General features: G+C 37.8%; 1 long non-coding RNA gene and 1 pseudogene across 1 annotated transcript; one reads left to right on the top strand and one right to left on the bottom strand.

Annotated features, from left to right (window-relative positions):
- Window positions 1–5698: 5698 nt before the first annotated feature.
- LOC117068217 lies at window positions 5699–7073 on the bottom strand. Its single transcript, XR_004431027.1, has 2 exons — window positions 6991–7073; window positions 5699–6420 (listed from the first exon to the last, which is right to left on the bottom strand). It is a non-coding gene; the product is annotated as an uncharacterized LOC117068217 (long non-coding RNA).
- Window positions 5912–8452, top strand: LOC117068216 (annotated as a pseudogene).
- Window positions 8453–13857: the final 5405 nt, after the last annotated feature.

The following is a 13857-nucleotide window of genomic DNA, read 5'->3' on the forward strand; positions in this document are numbered from 1 at the left end:
TGGAAATTTGAACACAAACAGGTACAGAGGGAAGATGAAGTGAAGATGCGTGGAAAGGATAGCCCTCTACAAGCCAAGGAGAGAGGCTGGAGAAGACACTAACCTTGACAGCACCTTGATCTTGGACACATCTAGCCTCTAGACTTGTGAGAAGGTCTATTTCTTTTATTTAAACTCTCTAGTCGATGGAAATATGTTATGGCAGCCCAAACAAATTAAAATAATGTCCTACTCAAATAGTAGTGATATGCTTTATTTACTTTTTAGGTTTTTTTAATGTTCAAATTGTATTTTAGATACAGGGGGTATGCAGGCAGGTTTGTTTACTGGGTATTTTGTGCCATGCTGAGATTTGGGGTATGATGGATCTCATCACGCAGGTATGAAGCTTAGTACCCTGTAGTTTTTCAACCCTGGCTGCCCTCCCTACTGCCCCTAGTAGTCTCCATTGTCTATTATTGTCATCTTTTCTTTCTTTTTGTTTTTGTTTAATCTGTTTTTCTGATTTTTTTATTAGGTAAAAAATGGAAAAACAAAAGATAATTTTCATTCAATACATATTTCATCCTTATGCACTTTTTTTTTCAGAAAGTGAAGTCAATTTAGAATGATAGCAGTTTATCAACCAAATAATTCATCTTCACACAGTTTCAATCACTTCAGAAAGTTTCTTCATCTCTTTCTCTGTAGAAATTCTGAAACTGTGGAATGGCCATCTTTATAGTCATAAATATTGTCATCTTTATGTCCAGGAGTATCCAAAATTTAGCTACCAACTACTACCCAAATCTGATTAATATCATGTTGATTCTGTCACATTCTACTTGCCCTATCAGATTTTTATTAAAGAAATCATTAGCTTATCAATTATTGCTACTGGGGCTGTAAGAAACTTTTATAATTCATTTGGATCAATTCTCTTCTTTATGGTCTTATTTGAGAATGAAACTTGGTTCTGTCTTAGCCTGTCTTTTAATAAGCCAGTGACCTGGGCCGAATCTAACTGCTTCATCTGTAAGCTTTGAATAATAATAGAGGTCCTGCCTGTCACACATGGGTATAGTAAGGTTCCATTTTAACACTGGCTCTTTTTATGTTACCTGAAAGGCATTCTATAATCATGAGTGGCAAGGTGGTCTCAGCAACAGTGCAGTGAAGATTGGGACCATTTTCTGTCGCTATCATTTCTATTTTTGTGATACCCTCTTTAAATTAGCCTTTAGATGTAATTCAAAGGAGTGACTTAATTGAATTTTCTTCCTTTTTTTTTTTTTTTTTGAGACGGAGTCTCACTCTGTCACCCAAGTGGGAGTGCAGTGGCCTGATCTGGGTGCACTGCAAGCTCCGCCTCCTGGGTTCATGCCATTTTCCTGCCTCAGCCTCCCGAGTAGCTGGGACTACAGGCGCCTGCCACCATTCCGGGCTAATTTTTTGTATGTTTAGTTGAGACGGGGTTTCACAGTGTAAGCCAGGATGGCCTAGATCTCCTGATCTTGTGATCTGCCTGCCTCGTCCTCCCAAAGTGCTGGGATTACAGGCGCTAGCCACCGTGCCCACCCTATAATTGGAAATTTTTGTACTGTTAGACCTAAGAATATTTTATGTGGTATAATAAAATATTAACTTAGTGAACTTCATTAGATAATTAGCATGGAATATATTATGCACTGCCCTGCAAGGGCCTAAGAGAATGGTCCACAGGTCTTGTGAATTTGATATGAAGACAGGCAACTAGACAGTCTAGCTGAGTCTGTTGACATCTAGGGAGGAGTGGTTAGAGGAAGCCCTGACTCTCTGGATAGCTGGTATATTTTACACCAGTAAAGAAGAGCACAGAGTGGCAGAGAGTACTTGAGGTTTAAATAAGAAAAGAGGATGAAAAAATTACTTTGACTAACCACAAATTTTCTCAAGAATGGACTTATTCTCTACTCTCTATATTGTCTCTTAAGAACTCATTATTTTGCACTGAGTCAACATAATTAGTAAGACTAATTGTGGAGGGTATTCAAAATAGAAAAACAGCAGTCCCTAGGATTATATTTTATTTATGAATGATCCCTCATTTGTAACTTCTCTTTCAGCTAGATATTTTTCAATATAAAAATACCTTTTTAGCACCACTTCAATTTGTGAAACGAAATGTGAAATTCAGACACATACGTAATTTTTATGCATAAAATGTTCCATTTTTTTCTGTTAATGAAGTAGGTACGTTTAACATGAGACATATCCTCTTAATACATTTTTAACTGCACAATATAATCTTGTTAACTATAGGTGCTCTGTTGACAGCATACCTCTAGAACTTATTCATCTGTTATAACTGAATTTTATACCCACCCATTTCCCCTCCTTACAGTCCCTGGTAACCAGTATTCTACTCTGTTTCTAGGAGTTTAACTATTTTAGATACCTTATGTAAGTGAAATCAGGCATTATTCAAACATACTTTCAATTAGTAATGACTATAATTCTGATAGTTTACATAAGAGAAAGCAAACATCACTACTACTAGCTTTTGGGGGAAAAGATTACAAATGGGGATGTTGTGATAAAAGCGTACAATATTTTTTACATCCAGGCACTTAGATCCATGTTCAGACTTTGCCACCTACACATGTGTAGCACATTTGAATATGTGCTACATTATGCCATTTATAAAGACTGAAAATAACATTTTATAAAACATTATTATTTATTTCGCAACCTCATGAGCTTTGGCTTCAAAAATACCTGAATTATATAGCATAATCCTAGTGATGGAGAACAGATCAGTGGCTGCCAAGGGTTAGGGTTGGTTGGAAGATGTGATTAGTGAAGGATAACCTGAAAACATGTTACCCTTTCTTTGTGGTGATAGAGCTGTTCTGCATCCAGATTACGGTAATGGTTACACAAATGCACACCTCATAGATCTATACACACATCACACATGCACTCACACACACCTACACAAGAGTACATGTAAAATCCTTTGAAATATGAATAGGGTCTGAACCCGAGTTAATGGTATAGAAACACTGTCAATTTCCTGATTTTGGCAATGTACTAGGTTAAGTTAGATATAATCATTGGGAAAAAGCTGGCTGAAAATAACACGGTCATTCTTTTTAGTATTTTTTAACTTCTTCTGAGTTGAGTCGAATTATTTAAAAATAATAGGTATTAAACAAAAAATCTAAAAGTTCTAAAATCAAAACCCCTATGAATTTGAACATATTATTTGATTTATTTTATAGACCTCAATTTCTTTCACCTGTAAAAATGGAATAATAGTACAATTCCTATCTCATTATTGTCATGCTTAAATCATAGCATTTATGTAAGTGCCCAGTACTGTGTCTGGCAGAACAATAATGCTTAGACACTGAGTTCCCCACTTATTTTGTGACTATTGGTTTATAGGTGATTTTAATTTCCTAAGTGGAAGTTTGTTTAAAAAGAGGCAGTCAAAATAAATGGCAATGTCTCAGAGCATCATCTGAACAAGAAAGGAAGGTGTTCTCCATCCCTTGAAATGGTCTCAGCCCTTTTTTATTGTTTAGCTCTCATGTGAGTCCTCAAAGATAACCTCAAGAATTGCTACACCACCAATAGAGAACTAATTCTCATTGAATTTTTATCTCAGTAGATTCTGGGTCCTAAACTTTATTGACTCACCTGCTTTTTAAAATTTTCCCATTTAGAAATATTCAATTTAAATCTTCCTTCAGTAAGTGTTAACTATTGGCAATCCTAACAATATAATAAAGTCATAAGTAACATTTATTACTTTTGTTTTCCACTCATACTGCTTGCAGTCCACAAGGATACAGCATTTGGGTCTTTCCAAATATCTGAAGGTAAGATAATCAAAATCAAAACTAAGAAATCCTACTCTGAAGTCCTATCTCCCTAACTAGATTGTATAGTTATTGAAGGTAATGACTATAGTTTCTTTTCCAGAAGAACAAAACAAATACAAGTTTGGGCCGAATTGAATTCAATGGGGGATGGAGAGGGGAAGGAATCAAGGTTCTTCATCCTTTCCCATGCTTTGATAACTTTATCCGTGGATTCCAGTTAAAAGAACATGACTGTCTAAAGAAGTTAGTGCTTGAAAGGCCCACTGTATTAGGAGATTAGGAATTATTAGCTTGAAAAGACATAAATGGAAAGAAAACATAATACAAAGAGACAAAATACATGAAATTTGTACTGTGGTACACATGTGCTTTGTGGTCATATTTCTGTGTCATAAACAAAAAAAAAATTCTATAAAGCTTAACCAAGAGAAATTTATGGCAAATAGAAGCATTTATGTATTTTCATACTATGTACTAGGGCTAAGGTGTCCTTTACCATGACAGTTGGTGAAACATAAGAACAAATCAATTCACAAATGTTCTGGACAATTCCAATTTCCACATCTTAAGTCATAGACCCAAGTCAGTCATATATATAGACATATATGTGTGTGTATGTGTGTATATAAGTATATAGGCACTTAAATAAATGGTATGATTTAAGCATGACAATAATGAGATATGAATCATACTATTATTCCATTTTTACAGGTGAAGAAATCAAGGTCTATGAAAAAAATCCAGTAATATGTCCAAATTCATATGGGCTTTGATTTTTGAACTTTCAGATTTTTGTATTTGTTTAATACCTTTTATTTTAAAATAATTTAACTCATATGAAGTTACAAAAATAGTAAAAAGAATGACTGTGTTATTTTCAGCCAATTTTCCCCAATGATTATTTCTACCTTAACCTAGTACATTGCAAAATCAGGAAATTGACATTGCTTCCATACCATTAACTCAGGTTCAGACACTATTCATATTTCGAAGGATTTTACATGTACAGGTGTGTGTGAATGTATGTGTGATGTGTGTGTATAGATCTATGAAGTGTGGATTTATGTATCCATCACCATAATCTGGATGCAGAACTGCCCTATCACCACAAAGAAAGTGCAACATGTTTTCATGTTATCCCTCACTAATCACATCTTCCAACCAACCCTAACCCTTGGCAGCCACTGATCTGTTCTCCATCACTAGGATTATGCTATGCAATTGAGGTAGTTTTGAAACCAAGCTCATGAGGTTGCAAAATAAATAATAATGTTTTATAAAATGTTATTTTCAGTCTTTATAAATGGCATAATGTAGCACATATTCAAATGTGCTATACATGTATAGGTGAGCCAAAGTTTGAACGTGGATCTAAGTGCACAAATGTAAATAATATTGTACACTTTTATCACAATATCCCTATTTGTAATCTTTTTCCCCAAAAACTAGTAGTAGTGATGTTTGCTTTCTGTTATTTAAATTATCAGAAGCTTTAAACTTTCTTTTATATAAACTATAGTCATCACTAATTGAAAGTATGTTTGAATACTGCCTGATTCCACTTACATAAGGTATACATATGTACATATATATATCAGTCATATATGTGTGTGTATATATTTATATATGTCAGTCATATATGTGTGTATATATTTTTATGTATTTCAGTCATATATATGATCTGACACATGATCTATGATCTCTGTATATATTTATGTACACACACATATATTTTGAAAGTATTACATTAAGCAAATAGTAGAGCTGATTTCAAATAACAAGAGTTATTGGATGTATATGGGCAAAAGTTAATGCACATGGGCAAATAAATTGATGAACTTACAGACTCATTTATTTGACATATATTTATTGAGTGGTCTCTATTGAATGCTGAGTATCTTCCAGGAGCCTAAAATTCAGCAGTGAACATAACAGGCTCAAATCCTTGTACTCAAGGAGCAAATATTCTAATTGAGGGAGAAGAAAATAAAGTTAATAAGCAAAATATTCAACATACTAATTGATAGGAAGTTCTGTGGTGAAAAATAAAGTGAGAGGAAAAGAATGAGAGGAAGCTCTAAAAGTAACTGAAGGTTTACATGAAGAAAGCCCATGACCTAGAAGTTGCTCAGGCCTTGGCCCAGAGTGAGAGGAAGCGCCATGAGCTCAAGAGGCAGATCACAGTCCAGCGGAAAGAGAAGGATTTCCAGGGCATGTCGGAGTACCACAAAGAGGGCGAGGCCCTCCTCATCCGGAACCTGGTGACAGACTTGAAGCCCAAGATACCATAGGGAGCAGTGCCCTGTCTCCCCGCCTACATCCTCTACATGTGCATCTGACACGCGGACTACTCCAACGACGATCCCAAGCTGCACTTCCTGGTGACCTCCACCATCAATGGCATTAAGAAAGTCCTGAAGAAGCACAAAGATGACTTCGAGATGACGTCATTCTTGTTATCCAACACCTGCCGCCTTCTTCACCGTCTGAAGTAGTACAGCAGGGATGAGGGCTTCATGACTCAGAACACTGCAAAGCAGAACAAACACTGCCTTAAGAACTTCGACCTCACCTGCCATGCTGGAGGAGAGCTTCCGGTAGCCAGTGGGCGTCACACCAGATAGACCCTGAATGTTCTCATTTTCCAACATGGCAGAAACTGTCATCGGCTGCAACACACCCTCGGCAATTTTAATGAGCTCCTGGTAGATCTGAATGGAAAGGTCACTCGGCACCTGACGGTGTTCGGTGAGGTCGAAGTTCTTAAGGCAGTGTTTGTTCTGCTTTGCAGTGTTCTGAGTCATGAAGCCCTCATCCCTGCTGTACTACTTCAGACGGTGAAGAAGGCGGCAGGTGTTGGATAACAAGAATGACGTCATCTCGAAGTCATCTTTGTGCTTCTTCAGGACTTTCTTAATGCCATTGATGGTGGAGGTCACCAGGAAGTGCAGCTTGGGATCGTCGTTGGAGTAGTCCGCGTGTCAGATGCACATGTAGAGGATGTAGGCGGGGAGACAGGGCACTGCTCCCTATGGTATCTTGGGCTTCAAGTCTGTCACCAGGTTCCGGATGAGGAGGGCCTCGCCCTCTTTGTGGTACTCCGACATGCCCTGGAAATCCTTCTCTTTCCGCTGGACATCACCGAACACCGTCAGGTGCCGAGTGACCTTTCCATTCAGGTCTACCAGGAGCTCATTAAAATTGCCGAGGGTGTGTTGCAGCTGATGACAGTTTCTGCCATGTTGGAAAATGAGAACATTCAGGGTCTATCTGGTGTGACGCCCACTGGCTACCGGAAGCTCTCCTCCAGCATGCCAGATGAATGCCTTTCATAGTCTTGTGTGACCAGGGCTTGGACCCTGCGATCATCCTGCAGGTGTTCAAACAGCTCTTCTACATGATCAATGCAGTGACTCTTAACAACCTGCTTCCGTGGAAGGACCTCTGCTCTTGGAGCACAGGTGTGCAACTCAGGTACAATATAAGTCAGCTTGGGGACTGGCTTCAGGGAAGAAACCTTCACCAGAGTGGAGTAGTTCAGACCGTGGAACCTCTGATCCAAGCAGCCCAGCACCTGCAATTAAAGAAGAAAACCCAGGAAGATGTAGAGGCCATCTGCTCCCTGTGTACCTCCCTCAGCACCCAGCAGATTATCAAAATGTTAAACCTTTATCCTCCCTGAATGAATTTGAAGAACGGGTAAGAGTGGCCTTTATACGAATGATCCGGGCACACCTACAAGAGTGGAATGACCCTCAGCAACTATTAGATGCCAAGCACATGTTTCCTGTTTTGTTTCCATTTAATCCATCTTCTCTAACCATGGACTCAATGCCAACGTGTCTCAATCTGGAGTTCCTCAATAGAGTCTGAAGATGCATCTTTCCAGCATCAGTCTGATTCCTAGTGTGAGCAAGAAGGAAGGATATACACAAAAGTAAATTCAAGGATCTGTTCAGTCTGGTAAAAGTAGATCAAATCAGGGATTGACAGCTGTGGAGGGTGCTGAACTATACCGAATTAGACACAACTATGTCATTATTTTCTGTACCTACTGCTTAGAACAGAAACACTTGAAATATGGAAGATTTTAAGCTTGATTTCAGTCCAACATATATACATAATAATTATAGACACCAAGTCATCCCTATAGCCATATAAAAGGTGACAATTCTATAAAATGAAGCTGCCTAGTTTTAATCTTTGCATAAAACTGGAGAATGTCCAAATTAAAATACTAACTATATATAAGTCACATAAACATCCTTTGAAGGGTTTTTAACAAATAATAGTACTAATAACCATGATAATGGCATATACTGACATTTCCCAAAGTTTGCAAACCATAGGTGTGGTTGAGTTTGTGGTGAGATGTGTTAAGAACAAAAATACAGGGATGAGACTTCTGAGAAATGTCCCCAAAATGTTTTTTAATGACTGATTATACAAAGACAGTGGTGTAACTGACCTCCATACCCGACATTTAGATTACTGGTTTCTGAAGCAAAATTAGAAGTGCCAGTCCTCAGTGTCCTCAAACGCTTTTGCGTAATCTTGGTTTAATGGAAGAGATGATTAAAATGCTGCTATCTGAAACTCCAAGTGAGAAAGATGGAAAAATATTTTGTTTCTTATGCTAATCCATATACTTTCCAAGTCCCACAGAATTTTCATAAAAATGTATGTAAGCTAAATATTAGAAAATGATATCAACTTGTTTTATTTATAGATGTAAAAACCAAACAATGTGAAAGCTTTTAATCTCTTAACACCATTAAGCCTCCAGTAAGAGCATCATATAATGCTCTATTATTCCAAACAACTAAATAGTAAAACAAACTAAACTCGCACATCAGATCATCCAAAAAACCTTCAAAAATAATCAGTTCAGGGATTACTATTATATAAAATTTGGGTTTTTTTAAGGGAATAAAATGGCCTAGGTCAACTTTCCCCTTTCAGGTTATTTTCAATGTTTTTCAAACATTGTAATTCAAAATTGTAAATATCTCTCCTATGAAATAAGAATTTTAAAAAAGAGTAATTCAGTAATATAACAGACGAAGATGTTTGCTGCTCTTAGGATTTTTGGTTTGTTTGTTTTTGGCTCTTCAAAAGCAAGCATTCAGTTAGAAACCCATATTATTCTTTCCACACATATTTTTTACTGTCTTTTCCCTATTTCTTGATAGCAGTATGCTGTTCCAACGATAAGAACAAGTAGTGTTTGCAAATCATAGAAGAACAGACTCTGTATTACACTGAGAAAATAAGATTTATCCATGAATTGGAAGTAGAACAGCCTGCCTCTACCCTCTTTTACTCAACCACTCAACTTAAAAGGCCCTTGGAAACACAGCACACTCCAAGCTACCTTCTGTACCGTGCCCTTAGAGCACTGTTTCCTCTGTCATTCTCTGCATCTCCTGGGGCTTAACCCAGTCTTAGCCTGTGTTAAGGCTGCTGACAGTTGTGTTTCAATCAGTTGTCATGGGCATTATCCCCTCTACATCCATATTGAACATGCCGGCTTCTCTTGGGCATCTGCAGAGCTGTGCCTTTTTCTTTCAGTTACAGTTACATAATCACTGACCTCCATGACACTTACCCGTGTCATGGGTAATGACACGTGGATCCATGTGCTGACTTCATTTAGAAGGCCAATCTAAAACAACTGGGTTTGTGGCTACCTCTGTAAAGTTGTTTCTGAAGTATAATTTGCTTTTTGATGCACTTTACTTTGAAACTGAGTCTCTCATGTAAGGACTGTCCTTAATCTTAAAGACGAAAAATGCCTTGTTAGAGTGCTAAGGAGTTCTGACATGCAGTGGTTCCACAAATACAGTGGCTTACTGTCCTTATATACTGTCTTACACCATATTCTCTCCATCTCTCTTGGTCACTACTCTCTGCTGTCACTGGTTAATCACTAGGTGCCAAGAGCTTCCTGAATAAAAACTTAGCAATTAGAATAAATGGGGAGGGAAAGACCTTATGAATAGTCCATTTTGCCCAAGAAATGGCAGGTTTAGTTCCTCTCTTCCAAAAGATAAAGGTATATCACTGGAAATGTACTCAAAATTTATAGATGACTAACAAATACATACTTTATATGTACTTAATATCTAGATCTGTCACGTTTAATACTTGGGAGGCTAGAAGAAGCATCTTTAGGGGAACTATATAACATTTTGTTAGCATTTTCTCTGCATTTTTTAAAATCATTTCAACTTAAACACTTATCAGTGTCATGAAATCAGTAATGACTCTTTAACAATTCAACATAAAGGTTTGAACTCTGCATTAGATGTCTCTTTAATTTTTTAATACGTAAAATTTAGTGGATGCTTTTCTCACCAGGTGCCTTTAGTGGTTACCAAGATAACTCACTTATCAATTGTTTATCTGAAATAAGTGTTGACGTGGGAATAATTTTAATGTTCAATGTGATATCATGGTGGAGTTTTGTCTTTTAAAACATTAGAAGCATTTTAAGTATTAAGAACAAAATATTTGTAGATCAAACACTTGTGTTTTAAGTATTATAGGGGACCTGTTTACTTATAGTATATGTGTATGTACACCTGAATTGTTGCCGAAGCTGACAAGCATATTACACACATGCATTTTTCCTGTGCCATTATAGTTGCAGTTAGAGTTCTAGTACTTGTAAGCTCGCCTGGGAGGCAGATTAGACCCAAAGGCAGACATTTTTCCCTTTCCATGAAGCACGGCAGTGGGAATTGATTCATTTGATTGCCCTACTACTAAATGTTAAAGCTTTTGTAAAAACAAAAGCAAAACAAAACTAGGAATTTGGAACATTTAAAAATTAACGCTGCTACCATCAACTTATCAAATATTTACTTAGAGCCTTCATATATTAAGATTCCAGTAATCAATAAATTAGAGTTTATTTCTTCTGCATAAATTTTCATACACTTGACCTACTAAGACAGCAAGGGTGTCCTAAATTGAGGCATTTGTATAATGCCTACATAATCAAATGGTCACTAAAACGGGACTGCATGGGGCAAGACCTTGTAGTTCTTCACAGAATATTTGTCATCAGTTTCTCCAATTAATTTGCTGCATAAGTCAAATAACCATAATTTACCTTTTGTACTCACTGGTGCCATAATTACAGAATTAGAGAGAGGTTAATGCCAATGACAAATACAGGACTCGGTTTTTTATTATTATAAAGGTCGTTAGATACAAAATATTGTTTTTCAAAAAAAAAAAAGTTTCTAATTCTAACAAAGAGGGTCAATCAGAAATGAACGAAGCTACTTTCTGAAGTGACACCGTATCAGAATAATCCAGATTTGAATATAACATTTTGCCACCAGCTGACATTTAGATGAAGGACTGCCTCTCCGAAAGAGTTCAGATCATATTCAGGGGTGAACCTAACACTGTGGAAGAAAGACTACTGATGAAAATATTTTTCCACTTTGAACAAATCTGTAAACTACACCTTTGTTTGTAGAAAAATGCTTGGAATAGTCACTGTAATATTTAGCTGTGGATAAAAATTTGTGGAAATGCTTTTGAATAAAAAAGAAAAATAAAGCAAGGAAGAAGAATGGGATTCATAGGATGTGTATTTAAAATAGAATATCCAGGAACAACTGCGCTGAAGTTATAATATACGTATAATTGTAGAGCACTATACATAATAACTGTATCTTTATATCTGGTGCAGGTAATTAGATAACCCATGCAAGTATCTGGGGGAAGAATAGTCCAGGCACTACAGGAATATCAAAAAGGCCAATATGATGGAAGCAGAGTAATGACGGAGTGATATGGAGTGAGGAGCAGATGAAATAATAAGAAAAGTAGGCAAGTTATTTTGAGGGGTATGCTTCTGAAATTCTAATTTGCATATAAATCACTTAGGTTTCACATTAAAATAAAGATTCTGATTCAAGTGGTCTGGAGAGTTTGTATTTCTTACAAGTCTCAGGTGATGCTAGTGCTACTGGTCTATGTATCACACTTTGAATACCAAAGGACTGGAGATGTGTGCATGGTAAGGGCTTTGGATTTGAGTACTGTGGGTTGAATTGTGTCTTCCCCAAAAGGATGTTCAAGTCCCAACTCTCAGAATTTGTAAATGTGACCTTACCTGGAAATAAAATCTTGCCTGGTCAATCAAGTTAAGTGGATTCACATGGGCCCTTATCAAATGACTAGCGTGCTTATAAGAACGAGGATAGTTGGAAAAACACACAGTGGATAAGGTATGTGAAGATGAAGGAAGAGATTGGAATCATGTAACTACAAGCCAAAGAATGCCAAGGATTGATGGCAACTGTGAGAAGCTAGGAAAAGACAAGGAAGGATCCTCCCCCGGAGCCTTCAGAGAGACCATGACCCTGATGACACCTTACTTTCAACTCCTGGCCTCCAAAACTGTGAGAGAATAAGTTTCTGTACTTTTAAGCTACTCAGTTGGTGGTAATTTGTTACAGTAGCCTGAGGAAACTAATACATTGAGTGGGATGGAGAATGAAGTCATTGGAGGGTTTAAACAGAAGAATGGCTCTTCTGACATATTCTTAAAAATCACCCTAATTGCAGAGACAAGAATAGACTGAAGGCAAGGGGCTCCAGGGAAGCAGGAAGACCAATTAGGTGGCTATAGCAGTAAACCTAACTGGAGAGTGGAGAGATGGTGGTTTGGATCAGGGTGGTGGTGATGGTGGTGATACAGGAACAGAATCTGAAGATGTTTTGAATTACTACTGATAAAACTTGTTAACATACTATGAGCTATAAAAAAAAATGAGGGTGACTGGGAGTGGCGGCTTACTCCTGTAATCATAGCACTTTGGGAGGCCAAGACGGGTGGACTTCCTGAGGTCAGCAGTTCGAGACCAGCCTGGCCAACATCGTGAAACCTTGTCTCTACTAAAAATACAAACATTAGCTGGGCATGGTGGCAGGTGCCTGTAACCCCAGCTAGTTGGGAAGCTGAGGCAAGGGAATCACCTGAACCCAGGAGGTGGCAGTTGCAGTGAGTCAAGATCATGCCATTGCACTCCAACCTGGACGACGAGAGTGAAACCCCATGTCAACAAAAAATGTAGAATTATTTATAATACTTTGGGTAGAAACTCAGTAATGGGATTGCTGGGTCAAATGGTATGTCTGGTTCTAAATCCTTGAGAAATCACCACACTGCTTTCCACAACAGTTGAACTAATTTACACTCCCATGAACAGTGTAAAAGCATTATTTCTCCACATCCTCTCCAGCATCTGTTGTTTCCTGACTTTTTAATGGTCGCCATTCTAACTGGCATGGGATAGTATCTCTCTGTGATTTTGATTTGCGTTTCTCTAATGACCAGTGATGTAGGATGTCAGTCAGGGTGGTGGGAGAAGCTAAAAGGAAAGACACAAGCCTTCTTGAAAGGTTGGAAGGTCTTGCAAAAGCTTCGTGAGAGAATAAAGGTGAAGGCAGCGAATTCTCTTACCCTGAGACTAAGGGCGAGAAATAGGTGCAAGGAAAAGTAAAGAAGTTTATCTAAATAGGCTTGTTTACTTATGTCACCGGGAAACTGACTTTTGGACTTCTGAGCATGAGATTGCCCCTGTTAGGGGAGCAATAATGTTATTTACCCAGCAATTATGTTGGCTCCAGGCCTTGCACATTATACCAGTACTGAATAAATACAAGCAGCTCTGGCTTATTGAGACTGCTAACTCTCCTCTGCCCCTAGTGCTGGCAGCCCCCTAGCCTGCTCTTACCCTGTATACTTCTGTCTGAGTACTCCTTTCTTCTGTCACTTGGCCAGGGTCTGCAGGATGGACCTGGCACAGTGATGATGAGCTTTTTTCCATATGTTTGTGGCTGCATAAATTTATTCTTTTAAGAAGTGTCTGTTCATATCCTTTGCCCACTTTTTGATACACATATATGTTTATTGCAGCACTATTCACAATAGCAAAGACTTGGAATCAACCCAAATGCTCATCAATGACAGACTGGATAAAGG

The sequence above is a fragment of the Trachypithecus francoisi genome, unplaced genomic scaffold, assembly GCF_009764315.1.
Source record: "Trachypithecus francoisi isolate TF-2019V2 unplaced genomic scaffold, Tfra_2.0 Lachesis_group21, whole genome shotgun sequence".
In the NCBI taxonomy this organism is placed as follows: Eukaryota; Metazoa; Chordata; class Mammalia; order Primates; family Cercopithecidae; genus Trachypithecus; species Trachypithecus francoisi.